Here is a 14,829-nt window from a genome sequence, read left to right as displayed (position 1 = left end):
GGCCTCAGCAGGCACCGCTGCAGCATATTACCCACAATGCCTTGCTCTCGCACTAGCGTCATGCTTCAGGATTCGATCCGCAAAAGTCCAACAAAGCTCACTCCCCCCGCTCTTTTTCCCAATACTTTCCGTAACATCCGAGGCATTTTGAAAGAATGCGCCAACACGCTCAAACCCTAAATTGGTCCTCAACATACGCTTGAATCCAAGAACGGGACACCGTCCATGGCTCGGCTGTGCCCCTACACCAGGCTGAATTCCCTTTTGCTTTGTCAGCTATCCTTTCGCAGAGGCAATATCGTAGTCTATGAAGATTAGCTGAGACGTGATTATTGCTGGTTGAAAACTTAACCCAATACCCCGTCAGGATTGGCTTGAAATATAGTCAGCCTTGACAATTTTTGATCGCCTCCACGGAGGCTGACGTCGGTGTGAAAGACAGTGCGTCCGTGTTTTGGCAACTGTCCCAGGTGATTCAGCCGCTGTGCCGCCGGGCGCTCTCTGGCAGAGAGGTAGGTTTGGTGGTTCAGCGTGTGAGGCCTGTGAATCCTCACAGTTCCCCAGCACACTCGGCCTCAGCAGGCACCGCTGCAGCATATTACCCACAATGCCTTGCTCTCGCACTAGCGTCATGCTTCAGGATTCGATCCGCAAAAGTCCAACAAAGCTCACTCCCCCCGCTCTTTTTCTCAATACTTTCCGTAACATCCGAGGCATTTTGAAAGAATGCGCCAACACGCTCGATCCTAAATTGGTCCTCAACATACGCTTGAATCCAAGAACGGGACACCGTCCATGGCTCGGCTGTGTCCCTACACCAGGCTGAATTCCCTCTTGCTTTGTCAGCTATCCTTTCGCAGAGGCAATGTCGTAGTCTATGAAGTTTAGCTGAGACGTGATTATTGCTGGTTGAAAACTTAACCCAATACCCCGTCAGGATTGGCTTGAAATATAGTCAGCCTTGACAATTTTTGATTGCCTCCACGGAGGCTGACGTCGGTGTGAAAGACAGTGCGTCCGTGTTTTGGCTACTGTCCCAGGTGGTTCAGACGCTGTGCGGCCGAGCGCTCTCTGGCACAGAGGTAGGTTTGGTGGTTCAGCGTGTGAGGCCTGTGAATCCTCACAGTTTCCCAGCACGCTCGGCCTCAGCAGGCACCGCTGCAGCATATTACCCACAATGCCTTGCTCTCGCACTAGCGTCATGCTTCAGGATTCGATCCGCAAAAGTCCAACAAAGCTCACTCCCCCCGCTCTTTTTCTCAATACTTTCCGTAACATCCGAGGCATTTTGAAAGAATGCGCCAACACGCTCGATCCTAAATTGGTCCTCAACATACGCTTGAATCCAAGAACGGGACACCGTCCATGGCTCGGCTGTGCCCCTACACCAGGCTGAATTCCCTCTTGCTTTGTCAGCTATCCTTTCGCAGAGGCAATATCGTAGTCTATGAAGTTTAGCTGAGACGTGATTATTGCTGGTTGAAAACTTAACCCAATACCCCGTCAGGATTGGCTTGAAATATAGTCAGCCTTGACAATTTTTGATTGCCTCCACGGAGGCTGACGTCGGTGTGAAAGACAGTGCGTCCGTGTTTTGGCAACTGTCCCAGGTGGTTCAGCCGCTGTGCCGCCGGGCGCTCTCTGGCACAGAGGTAGGTTTGGTGGTTCAGCGTGTGAGGCCTGTGAATCCTCACAGTTCCCCAGCACGCTCGGCCTCAGCAGGCACTGCTGCAGCACATTTCCCACAATGCCTTGCTCTCGCACTAGCGTCATGCTTCAGGATTCGATCCGCAAAAGTCCAACAAAGCTCACTCCCCCCGCTCTTTTTCTCAATACTTTCCGTAACATCCGAGGCATTTTGAAAGAATGCGCCAACACGCTCGATCCTAAATTAGTCCTCAACATACGCTTGAATCCAAGAACGGGACACCGTCCATGGCTCGTCTGTGCCCCTACACCAAGCTGAATTCCCTTTTGCTCTGTCGGCTATCCTTTCGCAGAGGCAATATCGTAGTCTTTGAAGTCTAACTGAGACGTGATTATTGCTGGTTGAAAACTTAACCCAATACCCCGTCAGGATTGGCTTGAAATATAGTCAGCCTTGACAATTTTTGATCGCCTCCATGGAGGCTGACGTCGGTGTGAAAGACAGTGCGTCCGTGTTTTGGCAACTGTCCCAGGTGGTTCAGACGCTGTGCCGCCGGGCGCTCTCTGGCACAGAGGTAGGTTTGGTGGTTCAGCGTGTGAGGCATGTGAATCCTCACAGTTCCCCAGCACACTCGGCCTCAGCAGGCACCACTGCAGCATATTACCCACAATGCCTTGCTCTCGCACTAGCGTCATGCTTCAGGATTCGATCCGCAAAAGTCCAACAAAGCTCACTCCCCCCGCCCTTTTGTTCAATACTTTCCGTAACATCCGAGGCATTTTGAAAGAATGCGCCAACACGCTCGATCCTAAATTGGTCCTCAACATACGCTTGAATCAAGAACGGGACACCGTCCATGGCTCGGCTGTGCCCCTACACCAGCCGGAATTCCCTCTTGCTCTGTCGGCTATCCTTTCGCAGATGAATATCGTAGTCTATGAAGTCTGGCTGAGACGTGATTATTGCTGGTTGAAAACTTAACCCAATACCCCGTCAGGATTGGCTTGAAATATAGTCAGCCTTGACAATTTTTGATCGCCTCCACGGAGGCTGACGTCGGTGTGAAAGACAGTGCGTCCGTGTTTTGGCAACTGTCCCAGGTGGTTCAGCCGCTGTGCCGCCGGGCGCTCTCTGGCACAGAGGTAGGTTTGGTGGTTCAGCGTGTGAGGCCTGTGAATCCTCACAGTTCCCCAGCACGCTCGGCCTCAGCAGGCACCGCTGCAGCATATTACCCACAATGCCTTGCTCTCGCACTAGCGTCATGCTTCAGGATTCGATCCGCAAAAGTCCAACAAAGCTCAGTCCCCCCGCTCTTTTTCTCAATACTTTCCGTAACATCCGAGGCATTTTGAAAGAATGCGCCAACACGCTCGATCGTAAATTGGTCCTCAACATACGCTTGAATCCAAGAACGGGACACCGTCCATGGCTCGGCTGTGCCCCTACACCAGGCTGAATTCCCTCTTGCTTTGTCAGCTATCCTTTCGCAGAGGCAATATCGTAGTCTATGAAGTTTAGCTGAGACGTGATTATTGCTGGTTGAAAACTTAACCCAATACCCCGTCAGGATTGGCTTGAAATATAGTCAGCCTTGACAATTTTTGATTGCCTCCACGGAGGCTGACGTTGGTGTGAAAGACAGTGCGTCCGTGTTTTGGCAACTGTCCCAGGTGGTTCAGACGCTGTGCCGCCGGGCGCTCTCTGGCACAGAGGTAGGTTTGGTGGTTCAGCGTGTGAGGCATGTGAATCCTCACAGTTCCCCAGCACACTCGGCCTCAGCAGGCACCACTGCAGCATATTACCCACAATGCCTTGCTCTCGCACTAGCGTCATGCTTCAGGATTCGATCCGCAAAAGTCCAACAAAGCTCACTCCCCCCGCTCTTTTGTTCAATACTTTCCATAACGTCTGAGGCATTTTGAAAGAATGCGCCAACACGCTCAATCCTAAATTGGTCCTCAACATACGCTTGAATCCAAGAACGGGACACCGTCCATGGCTCGGCTGTGCCCCTACACCAGGCTGAATTCCCTCTTGCTCTGTCGGCTATCCTTTCGCAGAGGCAATATCGTAGTCTATGAAGTCTAGCTGAGACGTGATTATTGCTGGTTGAAAACTTAACCCAATACCCCGTCAGGATTGGCTTGAAATATAGTCAGCCTTGACAATTTTTGATCGCCTCCACGGAGGCTGACGTCGGTGTGAAAGACAGTGCGTCCGTGTTTTGGCTACTGTCCCAGGTGGTTCAGCCGCTGTGCCGCCGGGCGCTCTCTGGCACAGAGGTAAGTTTGGTGGTTCAGCGTGTGAGGCCTGTGAATCCTCACAGTTCCCCAGCACGCTCGGCCTCAGCAGGCACCGCTGCAGCATATTACCCACAATGCCTTGCTCTCGCACTAGCGTCATGCTTCAGGATTCGATCCGCAAAAGTCCAACAAAGCTCACTCCCCCCGCTCTTTTTCTCAATACTTTCCGTAACATCCGAGGCATTTTGAAAGAATGCGCCAACACGCTCGATCCTAAATTGGTCCTCAACATACGCTTGAATCCAAGAACGGGACACCGTCCATGGCTCGGCTGTGCCCCTACACCAGGCTGAATTCCCTCTTGCTCTGTCGGCTATCCTTTCGCAGAGGCAATATCGTAGTCTATGAAGTCTAGCTGAGACGTGATTATTGCTGGTTGAAAACTTAACCCAATACCCCGTCAGGATTGGCTTGAAATATAGTCAGCCTTGACAATTTTTGATCGCCTCCACGGAGGCTGACGTCGGTGTGAAAGACAGTGCGTCCGTGTTTTGGCTACTGTCCCAGGTGGTTCAGACGCTGTGCGGCCGAGCGCTCTCTGGCACAGAGGTAGGTTTGGTGGTTCAGCGTGTGAGGCCTGTGAATCCTCACAGTTCCCCAGCACGCTCGGCCTCAGCAGGCACCGCTGCAGCATATTACCCACAATGCCTTGCTCTCGCACTAGCGTCATGCTTCAGGATTCGATCCGCAAAAGTCCAACAAAGCTCACTCCCCCCGCTCTTTTTCCCAATACTTTCCGTAACATCCGAGGCATTTTGAAAGAATGCGCCAACACGCTCAAACCCTAAATTGGTCCTCAACATACGCTTGAATCCAAGAACGGGACACCGTCCATGGCTCGGCTGTGCCCCTACACCAGGCTGAATTCCCTCTTGCTTTGTCAGCTATCCTTTCGCAGAGGCAATATCGTAGTCTATGAAGTCTAGCTGAGACGTGATTATTGCTGGTTGAAAACTTAACCCAATACCCCGTCAGGATTGGCTTGAAATATAGTCAGCCTTGACAATTTTTGATTGCCTCCACGGAGGCTGACGTCGGTGTGAAAGACAGTGCGTCCGTGTTTTGGCAACTGTCCCAGGTGGTTCAGCCGCTGTGCCGCCGGGCACTCTCTGGCAGAGAGGTAGGTTTGGTGGTTCAGCGTGTGAGGCCTGTGAATCCTCACAGTTCCCCAGCACACTCGGCCTCAGCAGGCACCGCTGCAGCATATTACCCACAATGCCTTGCTCTCGCACTAGCGTCATGCTTCAGGATTCGATCCGCAAAAGTCCAACAAAGCTCACTCCCCCCGCTCTTTTTCTCAATACTTTCCGTAACATCCGAGGCATTTTGAAAGAATGCGCCAACACGCTCGATCCTAAATTGGTCCTCAACATACGCTTGAATCCAAGAACGGGACACCGTCCATGGTTCGGCTGTGTCCCTACACCAGGCTGAATTCCCTCTTGCTTTGTCAGCTATCCTTTCGCAGAGGCAATGTCGTAGTCTATGAAGTTTAGCTGAGACGTGATTATTGCTGGTTGAAAACTTAACCCAATACCCCGTCAGGATTGGCTTGAAATATAGTCAGCCTTGACAATTTTTGATTGCCTCCACGGAGGCTGACGTCGGTGTGAAAGACAGTGCGTCCGTGTTTTGGCTACTGTCCCAGGTGGTTCAGACGCTGTGCGGCCGAGCGCTCTCTGGCACAGAGGTAGGTTTGGTGGTTCAGCGTGTGAGGCCTGTGAATCCTCACAGTTTCCCAGCACGCTCGGCCTCAGCAGGCACCGCTGCAGCATATTACCCACAATGCCTTGCTCTCGCACTAGCGTCATGCTTCAGGATTCGATCCGCAAAAGTCCAACAAAGCTCACTCCCCCCGCTCTTTTTCTCAATACTTTCCGTAACATCCGAGGCATTTTGAAAGAATGCGCCAACACGCTCGATCCTAAATTGGTCCTCAACATACGCTTGAATCCAAGAACGGGACACCGTCCATGGCTCGGCTGTGCCCCTACACCAGGCTGAATTCCCTCTTGCTTTGTCAGCTATCCTTTCGCAGAGGCAATATCGTAGTCTATGAAGTTTAGCTGAGACGTGATTATTGCTGGTTGAAAACTTAACCCAATACCCCGTCAGGATTGGCTTGAAATATAGTCAGTCTTGACAATTTTTGATTGCCTCCACGGAGGCTGACGTCGGTGTGAAAGACAGTGCGTCCGTGTTTTGGCAACTGTCCCAGGTGGTTCAGACGCTGTGCCGCCGGGCGCTCTCTGGCACAGAGGTAGGTTTGGTGGTTCAGCGTGTGAGGCCTGTGAATCCTCACAGTTCCCCAGCACGCTCGGCCTCAGCAGGCACTGCTGCAGCATATTACCCACAATGCCTTGCTCTCGCACTAGCGTCATGCTTCAGGATTCGATCCGCAAAAGTCCAACAAAGCTCACTCCCCCCGCTCTTTTTCTCAATACTTTCCGTAACATCCGAGGCATTTTGAAAGAATGCGCCAACACGCTCGATCCTAAATTGGTCCTCAACATACGCTTGAATCCAAGAACGGGACTCCGTCCATGGCTCGGCTGTGCCCCTACACCAGGCTGAATTCCCTCTTGCTTTGTCAGCTATCCTTTCGCAGAGGCAATATCGTAGTCTATGAAGTTTAGCTGAGACGTGATTATTGCTGCTGGTTGAAAACTTAACCCAATACCCCGTCAGGATTGGCTTGAAATATAGTCAGTCTTGACAATTTTTGATTGCCTCCACGGAGGCTGACGTCGGTGTGAAAGACAGTGCGTCCGTGTTTTGGCAACTGTCCCAGGTGGTTCAGACGCTGTGCCGCCGGGCGCTCTCTGGCACAGAGGTAGGTTTGGTGGTTCAGCGTGTGAGGCCTGTGAATCCTCACAGTTCCCCAGCACGCTCGGCCTCAGCAGGCACTGCTGCAGCATATTACCCACAATGCCTTGCTCTCGCACTAGCGTCATGCTTCAGGATTCGATCCGCAAAAGTCCAACAAAGCTCACTCCCCCCGCTCTTTTTCTCAATACTTTCCGTAACATCCGAGGCATTTTGAAAGAATGCGCCAACACGCTCGATCCTAAATTGGTCCTCAACATACGCTTGAATCCAAGAACGGGACACCGTCCATGGCTCGGCTGTGCCCCTACACCAGGCTGAATTCCCTCTTGCTTTGTCAGCTATCCTTTCGCAGAGGCAATATCGTAGTCTATGAAGTTTAGCTGAGACGTGATTATTGCTGGTTGAAAACTTAACCCAATACCCCGTCAGGATTGGCTTGAAATATAGTCAGCCTTGACAATTTTTGATTGCCTCCACGGAGGCTGACGTCGGTGTGAAAGACAGTGCGTCCGTGTTTTGGCAACTGTCCCAGGTGGTTCAGCTGCTGTGCCGCCGGGCGCTCTCTGGCACAGAGGTAGGTTTGGTGGTTCAGCGTGTGAGGCCTGTGAATCCTCACAGTTCCCCAGCATGCTCGGCCTCAGCAGGCACCGCTGCAGCATATTACCCACAATGCCTTGCTCTCGCACTAGCGTCATGCTTCAGGATTCGATCCGCAAAAGTCCAACAAAGCTCACTCCCCCCGCTCTTTTTCTCAATACTTTCCGTAACATCCGAGGCATTTTGAAAGAATGCGCCAACACGCTCGATCCTAAATTAGTCCTCAACATACGCTTGAATCCAAGAACGGGACACCGTCCATGGCTCGGCTGTGCCCCTCCACCAGGCTGAATTCCCTTTTGCTTTGTCGGCTATCCTTTCGCAGAGGCAATATCGTAGTCTATGAAGTTTAGCTGAGACGTGATTATTGCTGGTTGAAAACTTAACCCAATACCCCGTCAGGATTGGCTTGAAATATAGTCAGCCTTGACAATTTTTGATTGCCTCCACGGAGGCTGACGTCGGTGTGAAAGACAGTGCGTCCGTGTTTTGGCAACTGTCCCAGGTGGTTCAGCTGCTGTGCCGCCGGGCGCTCTCTGGCACAGAGGTAGGTTTGGTGGTTCAGCGTGTGAGGCCTGTGAATCCTCACAGTTCCCCAGCATGCTCGGCCTCAGCAGGCACCGCTGCAGCATATTACCCACAATGCCTTGCTCTCGCACTAGCGTCATGCTTCAGGATTCGATCCGCAAAAGTCCAACAAAGCTCACTCCCCCCGCTCTTTTTCTCAATACTTTCCGTAACATCCGAGGCATTTTGAAAGAATGCGCCAACACGCTCGATCCTAAATTAGTCCTCAACATACGCTTGAATCCAAGAACGGGACACCGTCCATGGCTCGGCTGTGCCCCTCCACCAGGCTGAATTCCCTTTTGCTTTGTCGGCTATCCTTTCGCAGAGGCAATATCGTAGTCTATGAAGTCTAACTGAGACGTGATTATTGCTGGTTGAAAACTTAACCCAATACCCCGTCAGGATTGGCTTGAAATATAGTCAGCCTTGACAATTTTTGATCGCCTCCATGGAGGCTGACGTCGGTGTGAAAGACAGTGCGTCCGTGTTTTGGCTACTGTCCCAGGTGGTTCAGACGCTGTGCGGCCGAGCGCTCTCTGGCACAGAGGTAGGTTTGGTGGTTCAGCGTGTGAGGCCTGTGAATCCTCACAGTTCCCCAGCACGCTCGGCCTCAGCAGGCACCGCTGCAGCATATTACCCACAATGCCTTGCTCTCGCACTAGCGTCATGCTTCAGGATTCGATCCGCAAAAGTCCAACAAAGCTCAGTCCCCCCGCTCTTTTTCTCAATACTTTCCGTAACATCCGAGGCATTTTGAAAGAATGCGCCAACACGCTCGATCCTAAATTGGTCCTCAACATACGCTTGAATCCAAGAACGGGACACCGTCCATGGCTCGGCTGTGCCCCTACACCAGGCTGAATTCCCTCTTGCTTTGTCAGCTATCCTTTCGCAGAGGCAATATCGTAGTCTATGAAGTTTAGCTGAGACGTGATTATTGCTGGTTGAAAACTTAACCCAATACCCCGTCAGGATTGGCTTGAAATATAGTCAGCCTTGACAATTTTTGATTGCCTCCACGGAGGCTGACGTCGGTGTGAAAGACAGTGCGTCCGTGTTTTGGCAACTGTCCCAGGTGGTTCAGCTGCTGTGCCGCCGGGCGCTCTCTGGCACAGAGGTAGGTTTGGTGGTTCAGCGTGTGAGGCCTGTGAATCCTCACAGTTCCCCAGCATGCTCGGCCTCAGCAGGCACCGCTGCAGCATATTACCCACAATGCCTTGCTCTCGCACTAGCGTCATGCTTCAGGATTCGATCCGCAAAAGTCCAACAAAGCTCACTCCCCCCGCTCTTTTTCTCAATACTTTCCGTAACATCCAAGGCATTTTGAAAGAATGCGCCAACACGCTCGATCCTAAATTAGTCCTCAACATACGCTTGAATCCAAGAACGGGACACCGTCCATGGCTCGTCTGTGCCCCTACACCAAGCTGAATTCCCTCTTGCTCTGTCGGCTATCCTTTCGCAGAGGCAATATCGTAGTCTATGAAGTCTAGCTGAGACGTGATTATTGCTGGTTGAAAACTTAACCCAATACCCCGTCAGGATTGGCTTGAAATATAGTCAGCCTTGACAATTTTTTATCGCCTCCACGGAGGCTGACGTCGGTGTGAAAGACAGTGCGTCCGTGTTTTGGCTACTGTCCCAGGTGGTTCAGACGCTGTGCGGCCGAGCGCTCTCTGGCACAGAGGTAGGTTTGGTGGTTCAGCGTGTGAGGCCTGTGAATCCTCACAGTTCCCCAGCACGCTCGGCCTCAGCAGGCACCGCTGCAGCATATTACCCACAATGCCTTGCTCTCGCACTAGCGTCATGCTTCAGGATTCGATCCGCAAAAGTCCAACAAAGCTCACTCCCCCCGCTCTTTTTCTCAATACTTTCCGTAACATCCGAGGCATTTTGAAAGAATGCGCCAACACGCTCAAACCCTAAATTGGTCCTCAACATACGCTTGAATCCAAGAACGGGACACCGTCCATGGCTCGGCTGTGCCCCTACACCAGGCTGAATTCCCTCTTGCTCTGTCGGCTATCCTTTCGCAGAGGCAATATCGTAGTCTATGAAGTCTCGCTGAGACGTGATTATTGCTGGTTGAAAACTTAACCCAATACCCCGTCAGGATTGGCTTGAAATATAGTCAGCCTTGACAATTTTTTATCGCCTCCACGGAGGCTGACGTCGGTGTGAAAGACAGTGCGTCCGTGTTTTGGCTACTGTCCCAGGTGGTTCAGACGCTGTGCGGCCGAGCGCTCTCTGGCACAGAGGTAGGTTTGGTGGTTCAGCGTGTGAGGCCTGTGAATCCTCACAGTTCCCCAGCACGCTCGGCCTCAGCAGGCACCGCTGCAGCATATTACCCACAATGCCTTGCTCTCGCACTAGCGTCATGCTTCAGGATTCGATCCGCAAAAGTCCAACAAAGCTCACTCCCCCCGCTCTTTTTCTCAATACTTTCCGTAACATCCGAGGCATTTTGAAAGAATGCGCCAACACGCTCAAACCCTAAATTGGTCCTCAACATACGCTTGAATCCAAGAACGGGACACCGTCCATGGCTCGGCTGTGCCCCTACACCAGGCTGAATTCCCTCTTGCTTTGTCAGCTATCCTTTCGCAGAGGCAATATCGTAGTCTATGAAGTTTAGCTGAGACGTGATTATTGCTGGTTGAAAACTTAACCCAATACCCCGTCAGGATTGGCTTGAAATATAGTCAGCCTTGACAATTTTTGATTGCCTCCACGGAGGCTGACGTCGGTGTGAAAGACAGTGCGTCCGTGTTTTGGCAACTGTCCCAGGTGGTTCAGCTGCTGTGCCGCCGGGCGCTCTCTGGCACAGAGGTAGGTTTGGTGGTTCAGCGTGTGAGGCCTGTGAATCCTCACAGTTCCCCAGCACGCTCGGCCTCAGCAGGCACCGCTGCAGCATATTACCCACAATGCCTTGCTCTCGCACTAGCGTCATGCTTCAGGATTCGATCCGCAAAAGTCCAACAAAGCTCACTCCCCCCGCTCTTTTGTTCAATACTTTCCATAACGTCTGAGGCATTTTGAAAGAATGCGCCAACACGCTCAATCCTAAATTGGTCCTCAACATACGCTTGAATCCAAGAACGGGACACCGTCCATGGCTCGGCTGTGCCCCTACACCAGGCTGAATTCCCTCTTGCTCTGTCGGCTATCCTTTCGCAGAGGCAATATCGTAGTCTATGAAGTCTAGCTGAGACGTGATTATTGCTGGTTGAAAACTTAACCCAATACCCCGTCAGGATTGGCTTGAAATATAGTCAGCCTTGACAATTTTTTGATCGCCTCCACGGAGGCTGACGTCGGTGTGAAAGACAGTGCGTCCGTGTTTTGGCTACTGTCCCAGGTGGTTCAGACGCTGTGCCGCCGGGCGCTCTCTGGCAGAGAGGTAGGTTTGGTGGTTCAGCGTGTGAGGCCTGTGAATCCTCACAGTTCCCCAGCACACTCGGCCTCAGCAGGCACCGCTGCAGCATATTACCCACAATGCCTTGCTCTCGCACTAGCGTCATGCTTCAGGATTCGATCCGCAAAAGTCCAACAAAGCTCACTCCCCCCGCTCTTTTTCTCAATACTTTCCGTAACATCCGAGGCATTTTGAAAGAATGCGCCAACACGCTCGATCCTAAATTGGTCCTCAACATACGCTTGAATCCAAGAACGGGACACCGTCCATGGCTCGGCTGTGTCCCTACACCAGGCTGAATTCCCTCTTGCTTTGTCAGCTATCCTTTCGCAGAGGCAATGTCGTAGTCTATGAAGTTTAGCTGAGACGTGATTATTGCTGGTTGAAAACTTAACCCAATACCCCGTCAGGATTGGCTTGAAATATAGTCAGCCTTGACAATTTTTGATTGCCTCCACGGAGGCTGACGTCGGTGTGAAAGACAGTGCGTCCGTGTTTTGGCTACTGTCCCAGGTGGTTCAGACGCTGTGCGGCCGAGCGCTCTCTGGCACAGAGGTAGGTTTGGTGGTTCAGCGTGTGAGGCCTGTGAATCCTCACAGTTTCCCAGCACGCTCGGCCTCAGCAGGCACCGCTGCAGCATATTACCCACAATGCCTTGCTCTCGCACTAGCGTCATGCTTCAGGATTCGATCCGCAAAAGTCCAACAAAGCTCACTCCCCCCGCTCTTTTTCTCAATACTTTCCGTAACATCCGAGGCATTTTGAAAGAATGCGCCAACACGCTCGATCCTAAATTGGTCCTCAACATACGCTTGAATCCAAGAACGGGACACCGTCCATGGCTCGGCTGTGCCCCTACACCAGGCTGAATTCCCTCTTGCTTTGTCAGCTATCCTTTCGCAGAGGCAATATCGTAGTCTATGAAGTTTAGCTGAGACGTGATTATTGCTGGTTGAAAACTTAACCCAATACCCCGTCAGGATTGGCTTGAAATATAGTCAGCCTTGACAATTTTTGATTGCCTCCACGGAGGCTGACGTCGGTGTGAAAGACAGTGCGTCCGTGTTTTGGCAACTGTCCCAGGTGGTTCAGCCGCTGTGCCGCCGGGCGCTCTCTGGCACAGAGGTAGGTTTGGTGGTTCAGCGTGTGAGGCCTGTGAATCCTCACAGTTCCCCAGCACGCTCGGCCTCAGCAGGCACTGCTGCAGCACATTTCCCACAATGCCTTGCTCTCGCACTAGCGTCATGCTTCAGGATTCGATCCGCAAAAGTCCAACAAAGCTCACTCCCCCCGCTCTTTTTCTCAATACTTTCCGTAACATCCGAGGCATTTTGAAAGAATGCGCCAACACGCTCGATCCTAAATTAGTCCTCAACATACGCTTGAATCCAAGAACGGGACACCGTCCATGGCTCGTCTGTGCCCCTACACCAAGCTGAATTCCCTTTTGCTCTGTCGGCTATCCTTTCGCAGAGGCAATATCGTAGTCTTTGAAGTCTAACTGAGACGTGATTATTGCTGGTTGAAAACTTAACCCAATACCCCGTCAGGATTGGCTTGAAATATAGTCAGCCTTGACAATTTTTGATCGCCTCCATGGAGGCTGACGTCGGTGTGAAAGACAGTGCGTCCGTGTTTTGGCAACTGTCCCAGGTGGTTCAGCCGCTGTGCCGCCGGGCGCTCTCTGGCACAGAGGTAAGTTTGGTGGTTCAGCGTGTGAGGCCTGTGAATCCTCACAGTTCCCCAGCACGCTCGGCCTCAGCAGGCACCGCTGCAGCATATTACCCACAATGCCTTGCTCTCGCACTAGCGTCATGCTTCAGGATTCGATCCGCAAAAGTCCAACAAAGCTCACTCCCCCCGCTCTTTTTCTCAATACTTTCCGTAACATCCGAGGCATTTTGAAAGAATGCGCCAACACGCTCGATCCTAAATTGGTCCTCAACATACGCTTGAATCCAAGAACGGGACACCGTCCATGGCTCGGCTGTGCCCCTACACCAGGCTGAATTCCCTCTTGCTCTGTCGGCTATCCTTTCGCAGAGGCAATATCGTAGTCTATGAAGTCTAGCTGAGACGTGATTATTGCTGGTTGTAAACTTAACCCAATACCCCGTCAGGATTGGCTTGAAATATAGTCAGCCTTGACAATTTTTGATCTCCTCCACGGAGGCTGACGTCGGTGTGAAAGACAGTGCGTCCGTGTTTTGGCTACTGTCCCAGGTGGTTCAGACGCTGTGCGGCCGAGCGCTCTCTGGCACAGAGGTAGGTTTGGTGGTTCAGCGTGTGAGGCCTGTGAATCCTCACAGTTCCCCAGCACGCTCGGCCTCAGCAGGCACCGCTGCAGCATATTACCCACAATGCCTTGCTCTCGCACTAGCGTAATGCTTCAGGATTTGATCCGCAAAAGTCCAACAAAGCTCACTCCCCCCGCTCTTTTTCTCAATACTTTCCGTAACATCCGAGGCATTTTGAAAGAATGCGCCAACACGCTCGATCCTAAATTAGTCCTCAACATACGCTTGAATCCAAGAACGGGACACCGTCCATGGCTCGGCTGTGCCCCTACACCAGGCTGAATTCCCTCTTGCTTTGTCAGCTATCCTTTCGCAGAGGCAATATCGTAGTCTATGAAGTCTAACTGAGACGTGATTATTGCTGGTTGAAAACTTAACCCAATACCCCGTCAGGATTGGTTTGAAATATAGTCAGCCTTGACAATTTTTGATCGCCTCCACGGAGGCTGACGTCGGTGTGAAAGACAGTGCGTCCGTGTTTTGGCAACTGTCCCAGGTGGTTCAGACGCTGTGCCGCCGGGCGCTCTCTGGCACAGAGGTAGGTTTGGTGGTTCAGCGTGTGAGGCCTGTGAATCCTCACAGTTCCCCAGCACACTCGGCCTCAGCAGGCACCACTGCAGCATATTACCCACAATGCCTTGCTCTCGCACTAGCGTCATGCTTCAGGATTCGATCCGCAAAAGTCCAACAAAGCTCACTCCCCCCGCTCTTTTGTTCAATACTTTCCATAACGTCTGAGGCATTTTGAAAGAATGCGCCAACACGCTCAAACCCTAAATTGGTCCTCAACATACGCTTGAATCCAAGAACGGGACACCGTCCATGGCTCGGCTGTGCCCCTACACCAGGCTGAATTCCCTCTTGCTTTGTCAGCTATCCTTTCGCAGAGGCAATATTGTAGTCTATGAAGTCTAACTGAGACGTGATTATTGCTGGTTGAAAACTTAACCCAATACCCCGTCAGGATTGGCTTGAAATATAGTCAGCCTTGACAATTTTTGATCGCCTCCACGGAGGCTGACGTCGGTGTGAAAGACAGTGCGTCCGTGTTTTGGCAACGGTCCCAGGTGGTTCAGCCGCTGTGCCGCCGGGCGCTCTCTGGCACAGAGGTAGGTTTGGTGGTTCAGCGTGTGAGGCCTGTGAATCCTCACAGTTCCCCAGCACGCTCGG

The 14,829-nt window shown here is 52.0% G+C and overlaps 26 non-coding genes across 26 annotated transcripts; all 26 read left to right on the top strand.

Annotated features, from left to right (window-relative positions):
* The first annotated feature begins 278 nt into the window (after positions 1–278).
* LOC146254774 (U4 spliceosomal RNA) lies at positions 279–420 on the top strand. Its single transcript, XR_014731549.1, has one exon. It is a non-coding gene; the product is annotated as a U4 spliceosomal RNA (small nuclear RNA).
* A 428-nt stretch (positions 421–848) lies between these two features.
* LOC146254773 (U4 spliceosomal RNA) lies at positions 849–990 on the top strand. The gene has a single exon (XR_014731557.1). It is a non-coding gene; the product is annotated as a U4 spliceosomal RNA (small nuclear RNA).
* Positions 991–1,418: 428 nt separating this feature from the next.
* Positions 1,419–1,560, top strand: LOC146254772 (U4 spliceosomal RNA). The gene has a single exon (XR_014731616.1). It is a non-coding gene; the product is annotated as a U4 spliceosomal RNA (small nuclear RNA).
* Positions 1,561–1,988: 428 nt separating this feature from the next.
* Positions 1,989–2,130, top strand: LOC146254771 (U4 spliceosomal RNA). Its single transcript, XR_014731633.1, has one exon. It is a non-coding gene; the product is annotated as a U4 spliceosomal RNA (small nuclear RNA).
* A 427-nt stretch (positions 2,131–2,557) lies between these two features.
* On the top strand, positions 2,558–2,698 carry LOC146254770 (U4 spliceosomal RNA). Its single transcript, XR_014731585.1, has one exon. It is a non-coding gene; the product is annotated as a U4 spliceosomal RNA (small nuclear RNA).
* A 428-nt stretch (positions 2,699–3,126) lies between these two features.
* Positions 3,127–3,268, top strand: LOC146254769 (U4 spliceosomal RNA). The gene has a single exon (XR_014731615.1). It is a non-coding gene; the product is annotated as a U4 spliceosomal RNA (small nuclear RNA).
* A 428-nt stretch (positions 3,269–3,696) lies between these two features.
* LOC146254768 (U4 spliceosomal RNA) lies at positions 3,697–3,838 on the top strand. Its single transcript, XR_014731639.1, has one exon. It is a non-coding gene; the product is annotated as a U4 spliceosomal RNA (small nuclear RNA).
* Positions 3,839–4,266: 428 nt separating this feature from the next.
* LOC146254767 (U4 spliceosomal RNA) lies at positions 4,267–4,408 on the top strand. Its single transcript, XR_014731638.1, has one exon. It is a non-coding gene; the product is annotated as a U4 spliceosomal RNA (small nuclear RNA).
* Positions 4,409–4,837: 429 nt separating this feature from the next.
* Positions 4,838–4,979, top strand: LOC146254766 (U4 spliceosomal RNA). The gene has a single exon (XR_014731636.1). It is a non-coding gene; the product is annotated as a U4 spliceosomal RNA (small nuclear RNA).
* Positions 4,980–5,407: 428 nt separating this feature from the next.
* LOC146254765 (U4 spliceosomal RNA) lies at positions 5,408–5,549 on the top strand. Its single transcript, XR_014731555.1, has one exon. It is a non-coding gene; the product is annotated as a U4 spliceosomal RNA (small nuclear RNA).
* Positions 5,550–5,977: 428 nt separating this feature from the next.
* On the top strand, positions 5,978–6,119 carry LOC146254764 (U4 spliceosomal RNA). Its single transcript, XR_014731634.1, has one exon. It is a non-coding gene; the product is annotated as a U4 spliceosomal RNA (small nuclear RNA).
* Positions 6,120–6,547: 428 nt separating this feature from the next.
* LOC146254763 (U4 spliceosomal RNA) lies at positions 6,548–6,692 on the top strand. The gene has a single exon (XR_014731579.1). It is a non-coding gene; the product is annotated as a U4 spliceosomal RNA (small nuclear RNA).
* A 428-nt stretch (positions 6,693–7,120) lies between these two features.
* LOC146254762 (U4 spliceosomal RNA) lies at positions 7,121–7,262 on the top strand. Its single transcript, XR_014731614.1, has one exon. It is a non-coding gene; the product is annotated as a U4 spliceosomal RNA (small nuclear RNA).
* A 428-nt stretch (positions 7,263–7,690) lies between these two features.
* LOC146254761 (U4 spliceosomal RNA) lies at positions 7,691–7,832 on the top strand. Its single transcript, XR_014731613.1, has one exon. It is a non-coding gene; the product is annotated as a U4 spliceosomal RNA (small nuclear RNA).
* A 428-nt stretch (positions 7,833–8,260) lies between these two features.
* On the top strand, positions 8,261–8,402 carry LOC146254760 (U4 spliceosomal RNA). Its single transcript, XR_014731598.1, has one exon. It is a non-coding gene; the product is annotated as a U4 spliceosomal RNA (small nuclear RNA).
* Positions 8,403–8,830: 428 nt separating this feature from the next.
* On the top strand, positions 8,831–8,972 carry LOC146254759 (U4 spliceosomal RNA). Its single transcript, XR_014731612.1, has one exon. It is a non-coding gene; the product is annotated as a U4 spliceosomal RNA (small nuclear RNA).
* Positions 8,973–9,400: 428 nt separating this feature from the next.
* LOC146254758 (U4 spliceosomal RNA) lies at positions 9,401–9,542 on the top strand. Its single transcript, XR_014731570.1, has one exon. It is a non-coding gene; the product is annotated as a U4 spliceosomal RNA (small nuclear RNA).
* Positions 9,543–9,971: 429 nt separating this feature from the next.
* On the top strand, positions 9,972–10,113 carry LOC146254757 (U4 spliceosomal RNA). The gene has a single exon (XR_014731572.1). It is a non-coding gene; the product is annotated as a U4 spliceosomal RNA (small nuclear RNA).
* A 429-nt stretch (positions 10,114–10,542) lies between these two features.
* On the top strand, positions 10,543–10,684 carry LOC146254756 (U4 spliceosomal RNA). The gene has a single exon (XR_014731611.1). It is a non-coding gene; the product is annotated as a U4 spliceosomal RNA (small nuclear RNA).
* A 428-nt stretch (positions 10,685–11,112) lies between these two features.
* LOC146254755 (U4 spliceosomal RNA) lies at positions 11,113–11,255 on the top strand. The gene has a single exon (XR_014731580.1). It is a non-coding gene; the product is annotated as a U4 spliceosomal RNA (small nuclear RNA).
* A 428-nt stretch (positions 11,256–11,683) lies between these two features.
* Positions 11,684–11,825, top strand: LOC146254754 (U4 spliceosomal RNA). Its single transcript, XR_014731554.1, has one exon. It is a non-coding gene; the product is annotated as a U4 spliceosomal RNA (small nuclear RNA).
* A 428-nt stretch (positions 11,826–12,253) lies between these two features.
* LOC146254753 (U4 spliceosomal RNA) lies at positions 12,254–12,395 on the top strand. Its single transcript, XR_014731610.1, has one exon. It is a non-coding gene; the product is annotated as a U4 spliceosomal RNA (small nuclear RNA).
* A 428-nt stretch (positions 12,396–12,823) lies between these two features.
* LOC146254752 (U4 spliceosomal RNA) lies at positions 12,824–12,965 on the top strand. Its single transcript, XR_014731632.1, has one exon. It is a non-coding gene; the product is annotated as a U4 spliceosomal RNA (small nuclear RNA).
* A 428-nt stretch (positions 12,966–13,393) lies between these two features.
* Positions 13,394–13,535, top strand: LOC146254751 (U4 spliceosomal RNA). The gene has a single exon (XR_014731569.1). It is a non-coding gene; the product is annotated as a U4 spliceosomal RNA (small nuclear RNA).
* Positions 13,536–13,963: 428 nt separating this feature from the next.
* On the top strand, positions 13,964–14,105 carry LOC146254750 (U4 spliceosomal RNA). Its single transcript, XR_014731637.1, has one exon. It is a non-coding gene; the product is annotated as a U4 spliceosomal RNA (small nuclear RNA).
* Positions 14,106–14,534: 429 nt separating this feature from the next.
* LOC146254749 (U4 spliceosomal RNA) lies at positions 14,535–14,676 on the top strand. The gene has a single exon (XR_014731551.1). It is a non-coding gene; the product is annotated as a U4 spliceosomal RNA (small nuclear RNA).
* The last annotated feature ends 153 nt before the right edge of the window (positions 14,677–14,829 follow it).

Source organism: Hypomesus nipponensis, chromosome 16 (genome assembly GCF_054491055.1).
Source record: "Hypomesus nipponensis isolate SF chromosome 16, ASM5449105v1, whole genome shotgun sequence".
NCBI lineage: Eukaryota > Metazoa > Chordata > Actinopteri > Osmeriformes > Osmeridae > Hypomesus > Hypomesus nipponensis.
Note: the sequence above shows the minus strand (reverse complement) of the source record. Positions and strands in the feature narration are given on the sequence as shown.